The sequence below is a fragment of the Elephantulus edwardii genome, unplaced genomic scaffold (assembly GCF_000299155.1).
Source record: "Elephantulus edwardii isolate Elephantulus edwardi_28Jun2011 unplaced genomic scaffold, EleEdw1.0 scaffold00059, whole genome shotgun sequence".
Classification (NCBI taxonomy): Eukaryota; Metazoa; Chordata; class Mammalia; order Macroscelidea; family Macroscelididae; genus Elephantulus; species Elephantulus edwardii.
In genome coordinates this window covers 97,315-108,782 of record NW_006399809.1, presented here as the reverse complement: position 1 = coordinate 108,782, position 11,468 = coordinate 97,315, and positions in this window count along the sequence as shown.

The window sequence follows — 11,468 nt, the reverse complement described above, 5'->3', positions numbered from 1 at the left end:
GAAGCCCTAAGAGTCGGAGTCAACATGGTGGTAGAGGGTTTTGTTTTGACTGTTTTAGGAAGCTTCCATAATTGGTCTGCTTATGTGCTTTATCGTGTGTATTTATGAATATATATGCAGCACTCACACACATTCATATACTTATTCCTATAGATACACCCATTTATGCACACATACACATTGCTATGCCTGTATATGAGCTCTAGTGTCCTAGTGGTAAGAAGCTGCACTGCAATCCAGAAGATTGGTAGTTAAAATCCGTCAGCTGCTCTGCAGGAGTTGTTGCTTGCCTTTGAGTTAGATCCGACTCATAGCTGACCCTCCAGGGAGGAGATTGTCCATCCTTCTTTTGTGGAGCAGCTGATAAATTCGAACAGTGTGCCTTTAGGACTGCAGTGTACTTCTTACCACTAGGCCATGAGAATTAGAAATTCTGTGTTATTTAATGCCTCTGAACACCCACTGGAGGGTCAGCTACATATTGATACTGACTCAAGATGTGGCCAAAAGCTGTACTGCAATACCAAAGGCATGCGGTTCGAGGCCCCCAGCTGCCTCTGAAAACCCACTGGAGGGCCAGCTGTGGGTTGGATCCAACGCTATGGTTGACAACGTGTGTGTGTGTGTGTGTGTGTGTGTGTGTGTGTGTGTGTACATACTCACACACACACATCAGAACACACTTAGACTAGCAGATATGGCAACTGAAGTTGAGCCCTCAAGTATGGAAACACATAGGAGGAGGAAAAGCTTGAAGCAGACACTAGTGATTGGGACATAGAATGTAATAACCATGAATGTAGGAAAATTGGGTATTGTTAAGAAGGAAATTAAATGCATAAATATTGATAAACTAACTATTGGCAAAATGACCTGGACTGGTATGGGACATTTTGAGTTAGGATCATATTACTATGCTGGAGACGAATAGGTGAGGGAAAAATGGGAGTTTCTTTCATAGTTAAAAAAGTCATTTCTAGATCTGTCTTGATACAATGTTGTGAGTGACAGGATAATATCTATAGGCATACAAGGAAGTCCAGTAAATACCACTATCTTTCAAATATATGCATCAGCAACCAGAGCCAAAGAGGAGGAAATAGAAGATTTCTACCAACTTTTACACTCAGAGATTGATCAAACATGCAATCAAGATGCCTTAATAATAATGGTGACTGGAATCCAAAAGTTGGAAGTAGAGAAGAAGGATCAGCAGTTGGAAAGTATTGATTTGGTGACAGAAATGAAGCTGGAGATAGAATGATAGACTTCTCAACGATCAACCATTTATTCATTACAAATACATTTTATAAGAAACATAAATGCAGGCTATAAACATGGATTTCACCTGATGGTATGTATAGAAATCAGATCGATTGCGTCTGTGGAAAGAATCACTGGAGAAGTTCAATATCAGCTGTGAAAACAGCTGTGGAACAGACCACCAACTACTGATATGCAGGTTCAAGCTGAGGCTGAGGAAAATTAAATCAAGTCCACAGGAACCTAAATTTGATCTTGAGTCTATCTCATATGAATTTCAAAACTATCTCAGAAACAAGTTTGTGGCCTTGGACTTTAATGAGCAAAGAAGAACAAATAAGCTGTTGGAGGATATCAATAATATCATCCAGGAATAATGCAAAAGGTCATTACAAAGACAAAGGAGGAAGAAAAGACCATCATGATGTCAGAAGAAATTCTAAATATTGCAGTGAAGCACTGAGAAGCCAAAGTCAATGGGAAGAAATCAATATATTAACGTGTTGAGCAGAAGATCCCAGAGGGCAGCACGGGAAGATAAAAGTATTACAATGAAATGTGCAAGAAACTGGATTCAGAAAAACAAAAAGGCCGAACTAGCTCAGCATTTCTTAAGCTGAAAAACTGAAGAACAAATCCAAACCTCGAGTTGCAATGCATAAAGATGCTTTGGGCAGAGTATTAAATGAACCAGGAAGCATTAAAAAGAAGATGAAAAAAGTATACAGAGTCATTGTACCAAAAGGAATTGGTGGACACAGGAGAATTTCATGAAACAATGTGTGAGCAAGAGCCTGTAGTGATGAAAGAAGAAATTCAAACTGCTCTGAAAGAATTGGCAAAAAATAAGGCCCCAGGAATTGATGGCATACCGATTGACCTATTTCAACAAACAGACACTGCCCCGGCTGTGCTCACCAAGTTGGGCCAAGAAATCTGGAGGACAACCACCTGGCCAACTGACTGGAAAAGATCTATATTTGTTCCCATTCCAAAGAAAGGTGATCTGACAGAGTGTGAAAATTATCAAATAGTATCTCTGGAGACTAAGGTGCTTTTGATACAGGCCATGGTCTTCGCAATCATTTGTTATGCATCAGAGAGTTGGACAATGACCAAAGAGGATAGAAGGAGAATTGATGCCTTTGAGCTGTGGTGCTGTAGAAGAGTATTGAGAATACCATGGACTGTTAGGAAAACAAACAGATTCATACTGGAAAGGGCTAAACCGGGTGGCTCCTTGGAGGCAAGGATTCTGAGACTCTGTCTAACATACTTTGGACATGTTGTGAGGAGAGACCGGTCCTTGGAGAAGGGTGGAAGGACAGTGCAGGAGGGGAAGACCCTCTATGAGGTGGATTGATTCAGTGACTGGGATAATCGGGATGGGAGTGTCAGAGACAGTACGATTGGCACAGGACAGAGCAGAGTTTAGGGCTTTTGTACATAGGGTCGCTATGAGTCGCAAGAGACTCGATGGCACATAACAACAACAACAACAATCATTGATATCACATCTAAGCAAGATTACTGGAACAGCATGTCAACAGAGAACTGCCTGAAATGCAGACTGGATTTAGAAGAGGTTATGGCACTAAGGATATTATAGCTAATGTTAGATGGATCTTAGCTGAAAGCTGGGAGTACTAGAGGAATGTCTATCTGTATTTCATTGACTATGCAAAACATTTGACTGTGTGGATCACAAGAAACTTTGGCTGACTCTGAGAAGGATGGGAATCCCAGAACACTTGATTGTGCTCATGCAAAAGCTATGCTTGGACCAGGAGGCAGTCATCAGAACAGAACAAGGGAATACAACATGATTCATAATTGAGAAAAGTGTGTGTCAAGGATGTGTCCTATCTCCATATCTTTTCAATGTATATACAGAACAGATTATCCGGTAGGCTGAGCTCTGTGAGGAGAAGTGTGGCATCAGGATTGGAGGAAGATTCATCAATAATCTACATTATGCAGATGACACAACCCTGTTTGCTGAAACTGAGGAGGATCTGAAGCATTTGCTGCAGAAGATCAAGAACTGCAGCCTTCAATATGGATTGAAGCTCAACATTAAAACAAAAAATAATACAAAGATTCTCACCACTGGGCTGATTGGCAGCATAATGATAGGTGGTGAAGAAATTGAGAGTGTTTCCAGCTTCAGTTTGCTTGGCTCTACAATCAACAGTCTTGGCACCAGCTGCCAGGAAACTAAAGATGAATTGAATTGAAAAAGTCTCCTGTCAGAGACCTCTCCAAAGTACTGAAGAGCAACAATGTGAGTATGGAGACTAAGGTTTGTCTGATACAGGCCATGGTCTTTGTAATTACGTGCTATGCATCAGAGCTGGAAAATGACTAGGGATGATAGACGGAGAGTTGATGCCTTTGCGCTGTAGTGCTGGAAAAGAGTATTGAATATACCATGGATTGCTAGGAGAACAAACGAGTTTGTTCTGGAGAGGGTGAAGCCAGGCTGCTCCTTGGAGGCAAGGATTCTGAAACCTCGTCTGACATATTTTGGACATGTTGCAAGGTGGGATTAGTCCTTGGAAAGAGGCGTCATGCTTGGGAGGGTGGAGAGACAGCACAAAAGAGGAAGACTCTCGACGAGATTGATTGATACAGGCACTGGAATAATGGGGATAAGCGTGTTGGAGACAATAAGATTGGCAAGGGATAAAGCAGGTTTTAGGGCTGTTGTACATAGGGTCGCTAAAGTAAAATAAGATATGAAACAAGGATAATAAGCAAAGCTCGGCACCGAGGAACAAAATTACAAGTGCTTATTCGTACAAGGTAGGAGCATTCTGCCGGTATCATCTTTCAGTATAGACACACAAATGTGCAAGAAATATGACATTGTTTTCTTTGTAAATCAATAAAACTTAGCAGAACAGCAAACCTGTATGATGACTTTGCATCTTAGTACCACTCCAAAGTTTCTGGGATTTAAGGACAATAGAAACCCCTTTCTTCATAGGTCTAGAATCCTTACTGGCTAATAAAAGAACACCAGTGTCTCTCTTTCAAGGCACAATTGGAAACTCTGAGATCTTTGTAAATTCTTGAGCTATGACTTAGAAGTTCTGAGTTTACTTACTTTTTTGATACTTTGTCTAGCTTCCCTCAATTTCTCATGCTGATTAAACTGTATAGAAATGTCAAACACTCAATCACCCAAAGCCTCATATCTTACAATAATTCTATTGGTGCTGTTATTGTGGGTATTAATATTCCACCTAACACCATGGATTGCCAGCGCCGCCTTTGCTACTGGTGGCAAATTCTCTGCATTTTTATGATTTAGTCTTGACTTGAAAACCAATTTAGAAAATTCTTGTGATTTGTTTCTTGGGAACTGCTCTCGGGATGAAATGTCTGTTCTCTGCATAAGCAGTTTTTTGTTTGTTGAGTTTATATACCATTGGTTTTCCTCCTACCTAATCCCTTTGTTTGTTCCTCATATTTAATAAGATAGTTGTGTTAATTATTATGCCTGAACATTAATTATGACAGTTGGAATGAATGCCCATTCCTGTAATTTCAACAGATTTTGATTTCCCAAAATGCCTGTCTTCTAACATAGAAAAATGTGCATATTATTTTGTTGGATTAGTTCCCTGCATTCTGAACCCTAGTGCTTAGGGCAGTGACTAAAACATACTGAGCTCAAAAAATAAGAAAAATCCACCAAAAAAACAACCAAAGCTAAAATTTTCATTTCCATCAAGTCAACCATACTTCTAACTCTCTAATATGTAGAAATATGTTTTCTAGGGTTTTTAAATCTCTTTTTTGAGAGAGGGTTATGAATTTGTTTCCTTTAAATAATTTATGTACATTTTGTAATATTAATCCATACCTTTTCAATATATATGTAGAACAAATTATCTGGGAGCCTGGGCTCTATGAGGAGAAATGTGGAATTAGGATTGGAGGAAGATTTATCAACCATCTGCATTATGCAGATTACACAACCCTGCTTGCTGAGACTGAGGAGGACATGAAGCAATTGCTTCAGATAATCAAGGACTTCAATATGGATTGAAGCTCAATACGATACAAACAAACAAAGCACAAAGATTCTATCCACTGGCCCAACTGGCAGCATCCTGATAGATGTTGAAGAGATTGAGATTGTTAACAGCTTTAGTTTGCGTGACTCCACAATCAACACTCTTGGCACTAGCATGTAGTAAATTAAAAGATTGATTGAATTGAGAATGTTTGCTATCAGAGACCTCTCTAAAGTACTGAAGAGCAACTATATCAATCTGGAGACTAAGGTGCACCTGATATAGGCCATAATCTTTACAATCACTTGTTATGCATCAGAGAGCAGAACAATGACTAGGAATGATAGGAGAATTGATGCCTTCGAGGTGTGATGTTGGAGAAGGGTATTGAATATACCATGGACTGCTAGGTGAACAAACAAGTTTGTCCTGTAGAGGATGAAACCAGGCTGCTTCTTGGAAATAAGGACTCTGAAGCTTCGTATGACATAGTTTGAACATGTTTCAAGGAGGGCCCAGTCCTTGGAGAATGATGTTATACTTGGAAGGATGCAGGGACAGCACAAGAGAGAAACACTCTCCATGAAGTGAATTGATTTAGTGACAAAGCTAATAAACATAGGTGTTTTGGAGACAATGAGATTGGCACAGAATAGAGCAGAGTTCAGGGCTGTTGTATATAGGTTCCCTATGAGTTACAGGTGAATCCACTGCACATAACAACAACAACCTTAATTACAATTGATCAATACCATTTATTATTACAATACTTTTCCAAATCCTCACTGTACCTTGTTTTCCTTTATCCACTAATTTCTGTTCACCTATCCCTCCTTTCCCATCCCTGTCAGTCTTCTGTGATTATTTCTATTTGTGTGTATACCTTTCTTTAGCTTCCCCTTACCCATAGTCAATCACTTCCATATATCTTGTTTCATATCATTAACTTAGTACACATTATGTCTGATTGTTCATTCATGCACATTATCCTTCCCTTCACTTACTCCAGCATAGTGTTCATTGTCCTTCGCTGTAATCATAGTAGACTGACTCTCTCCTTAGGCAAACCATCCTCTAGTTTTTGTGGCTTGCTTTGTTTTATAACAGTGATCTAATAATGTATTTGTCTTATTGTATTAACTTATTTCATACAGCATAATATCCTCTGAACTCATGCATGTTGTATGTTTCACGAATTCTCCATTGATTTTCAACACTGAGTATCTATTCCATTGTGTGAATGTACCAGTTTCACTGTCCATTCATTTGTTAATGGGTACTGTGTTATATCCATTTCTTTACTATTGTGAATTTTTGTTGTTGTTATGTGCCATTGAGTTGCCCACAAATCATAGTGACTCTATATATAGTAGCCCTGAACCCTGCCCTATCCTGAGCCAGTCTCTTTGACTCTGACACACCAAATCCCATTGTCCCAGTTACTGTGTGAATCCATCTCATCCAGAGTCTTCCATTCCTGCGCTGTCTCTCCATCCTTCAAAGTGTAATGTCCTTCTCCAAGAACCAGTCTCTCCTGGCCATGCGCTCAAAGTATGTGAGATGGAGCTTCAAAATTCTTGCCTCCATGAAGAGGGTTGGATTCACCCTCTCCAAGACAGATCTATTTGTTCTCCTGGCAGTCCATGGTATGTTCAATACTCTTCTCTAGCACCGCAACTCAAAGCCATCAGTTATCTCTGTCATCATTAGTCATTGCCCAGCTCTCTCATGGATAGCAAGCAATTGAGGAGACCTGGATCAGGTGTACCTCCATTGCTAGACTGACATCATTGCTTTTTAGCACTTTGGAGAGGTCCCTGACAGCAAATTTTTCCCAATGTTATTAGTCTTTTGCTTTCCTGACTGCTGGTGTCAAGTATTGATTGTGGAGCCAAGTAAGCTGAAATTGTTAGCAACATTAATGTCTTCTCTATCCATCATGGTTCCGCCAATTAGCACAATGATGATAATCTTTGTCTTCTTAATGTTAGGCTTCAATCCATATTGAAGGCAGCAGTATTTGACTATTTGCAGCTAATATTTCAAGTTTTGGCAAGCAAGGTTGTATCATCTGCATAATTCAGGTTGTTGATGAGTCTTCCTCCAGTCCTGATGCCACATTCTTCCTCATCAAGTCCAGCCTCTTGAATGATCTATTCCACATACACATTGAAATAGATATGGTGACAGGATGCACCCTGATTCATTCCTTTCCTGATTTTGAAACATGAAGTGTTTTCTTGTTCTGTTCTGACCACTGACTCCTGGTCCAAGTATAGGTTTCACATTAGTATAATCAATGTTCTGGGATTCCTATTCTTTTCAAGGTTAGCCACAATTTATTGTGGTCTACACAATCAAATGCTTTTGCCTAGTCAATGTAGCATAGATAGACATCCCTCTGGTACTCATTACGTTCAGCCAAGATCAATCTGACATTGGTGATAGTGTTTCTAGTTCAAATTGTCCTGTTCAAAAATGATAATAATTCATAAACCTTTCTATACTTGTTCAGTTTGCATATGTATGTATCCACTCATGTTGTCATCATTAAGTGTATGTTGTCATTAGGTGTTCTCGAGTTGGTTCCAATTCAGAGCAACCCTATGTAAAACACAGCAAAATATTGCTTGGTCCCAGTTTTAGACAGGTTTGAAAGCAGGAATGGCATCCACTTCCTAAACATCATGCATCTGGAAAGTCTATGAACTTTGAGAAACAACAATAGTTATAGAAAAGCTTCAGGTTGTTTGTTCATTGGGTCGCTATAAATTGTGCTCAACTCGATGGCAATCAACAACAACAACATGTCATCTTCAAATCACTGCTGTGTTTGGACCCATGTTGTAGCCACTGTATCAGTACATCTTGTAAAACTCTTTGGAGCTTTGTTTTGGTTTCTTATTTATCCAATTTATTGCTTTTTAATAGTCTGTTCAAATTTTCTACCTCAAATTGTGTTAGTTTGGGTAGGTACAGTAGTTATAAAATTTTGTCCAACTTTTCAAAATTTTCAAATTTGTTGAAGTACATTTTCAGTTATCTTTTTTAGTTCCTTCGATTCTATTATAATGTTGTCTATTTTATTTCTTAATGAAATCATTTTTGCCTCCTCTTTGTTAAAATTCCAGTGGTTTGTGAATTTTATTAATCTATTCAAAAAAAATCTTATCGCTTTATGATACTTTCTTTTACTTTTATGTTACCTGTATCATTTATATTTGCCTCTCCAATGTTTTCTTTCTAATGGTGATTGAAGGCAATTTTACTGTTCTTTTTCTAATTCAGGGTTAAAATTTTATATGGAGGAACTTTTTTCTTTCTTGATTTATTGTTATAAAGTTTCTTGTTAGTATTGCTTTTCCTTGTAACTAAGGATCTTGGTTTGCCATGTTTTCATTCAGATTTTATTCCCAGATATTTTAATTTACTTCTATTACTTAATTTACTTCTATTCATTACTTTTTAAACACAGTATTATTTGGTTTCTGTGGAAGTTCCTCCTCCCATTGTAATCACTCTGTTGCTGATTTGTGATTTTATATCATTTTAGTCTAAAAATATGCTTTTGTTTATATTTATTTATATTTAGATGCTTTTATATTTATTGAAATTTGCTTTGAGACTTAACTTACAGTTTATCCTACAAAACATTATGTGTATGCTGTTAAGGAATATATATTGTGATATTGCTTGGATAAAGAGTTCATATTACATCTGTATGTCAACTTGGCTGACTGTGTTGTTTAGGTTTTTTTATAACTTTCTTGCATATCTCTGTAGTTGTTTTTTTACTTTTTTTCCTCTCTAGTTGCTTTATCTTTTGTTGAAAGTAATTTATCAAAGATTCCTACTATGACTGTAGACGTTTCTACTTCTTTTTAAAATTTCATTCAATTTTTATTTATACTTCTGTAGGACCTTGCCTTGGACAGGCAGATATTTATTAGGCAAAGTAATCTTTTTGAATCAACTCTTTAATTATTATGTAATGTCTTCCTTGTATCTTTTACTCATTTTTTATGTTAAAGTCTATTTTATTAGCTATCAGATTTTTTTTAAAATAAAATTTTTACTTTGTACTGGTTTACTCACAAAGTTGGTATACCTTGCATTTCACACTGCATCTTTCCCATGTCCTTTACCCACCCTCCATCCACTCATATAATTGTGTAACCCTATGGTAAAAGCCCTCCATCCCCTTCCCATTCTCACCCCTCTGCTCGTATCTTCCCACCCTTGGATCCTCATATATACTCTAAAATAATTGTCTTTTACAGTATTTATGCTTATGGAATTGAGTTATTTCACTTATAAAGTTCTCCAGTCCCTTCCAAGTTAGGTAATGATTTACAAAATCATTGCTCCTGTGTGCTGCATGGCATTCAATAAATGTGTTAATTGATTTGATTGTGTTTGGACATTTGGGCAGTTTCCATATTTTTGTGATGGTGAATAATGCTGCTATGAACATTGGTGTACAAGTCTCCACTTGTTCCTCAGTTCTTATTTTCTCAGTAATATTCCAAGCAGTGTAATAAATGGATCATATAGAATTTCTATGTTCAGCTTTCAGAGGAAATGCCAAACTGCCTTCCAGAGTGGTTGCACCATTTTACAATCCCACCAACAGTGTGTTAGAGTTCCTATCTCACTACATCCTCTCCAACATTTATTACTTGCTATCCTGCTAAATTTTACACTCTTACTAGAGTGAGATGGTATCTCATTATTGTTTTGATTTGCATCTCTCTTATTGCCAGTGATTTTGAGCATTTTTTTCGTATGTCTGTTGGCCATCCAAATATCACCCTCTGTGAAAATTCTTCCCGTGTCTTTTGCCCATTTCATAATTGTGTTAGCAGTCTTTTACTTGTGGAGGCCCTGTACAATTCTGTAAACCTTTTATATGAGACCCTTGTTTGAAATGGTTTTACCAATTTTCCCCCCAAACAGTATGTTTTCTTTTCACTCTGATGGAAAAAGGTTTTGATGCACACAGGGATTGAATCTTTAGAAGGTCTCATTCATCAATTATATCCTTTCTAGACTGGGAATTTCTGGCTATATTTGGCAGTCTCTTTATAACACAGACTACGCCTTCTAAGCTTGATCCCAGTTTGCCTCTGATGAAGTTTATGGTTTTCACATTTACTTCCAGGTCTCTGATCCACCTTGAGTTGACTTTTGTGTATGATGTGGGATGTGAATCCTGTTTCAGTTCTGTAGGTAGCAATCCAGTTTCATCAGCATCATTTGTTGAAGAGGTTGTCATATTCCCATTTGATAAGTTTTATTTCTTTGTCAAATATCAGTTGAGCATAGAAAGCTGGGTACATTTCTGGATTCTTAATTCTGTTCCATTGGTCTATGTGCCTGTTATTGTACCAGTACCATGCTATTTTGGTTACTACTACTATGTAGTAGGTTTTGAAGTCAGAAAGTTTCATAAACTTCCAAGATAATAATTTACTTTTTTGTCTTGATATCCTATCTTGCTAACCATTTGAACATCTGCTAACTATATCATTTATATCTTCTTTTTGCTTTATGGCTGACACAATTTATAGATTGGCATTTCTGATTCTTTATATTGAGTCCTTTAAGTTTATTTCCATTTTAATTGCTATGTTGTTACTATCAGGTGTCCTTGAATCAATAACAACTCATAGCAAGTGTGTAAACAGCAGACTTGAATTGTCACCAGCCCTGATGTACATGAACCCATCACTCCAGACACTTTGTCAATCCCTCTTGCTGAGAGTATTTCTCTTTTTAAAAAAAATTATACACACACACACACACATATATATATACTATAAATTTATTTGCATGGAAGGTTACAGAGACTTTGAGTTTCCATTCATTCTTTGCTGCACTTTTCTTCCTGTCCACCCCTCCCCCCAATTCGCTTTTCTCTTTGAAAAGTAGGGGGGAAATTCTTTGATTGTTATTAAATACCTGCCACAAGTCCACTCCACTATGCTTACCTGGACTACTGTCATAACAATAATATCTAATCATGCCAGTCCTCTTTTTTAACAGCAGTATTATGCCATGAAATGAATATACTGAGTCACTGTATTGAAGGGAATTGGAAGACACAGAAGAATTCCATGAAACAACATATGAGCAAGAGCCAATGGTGATGAAAGAAGAAGTTCAGGCTGCTTTGAAGGA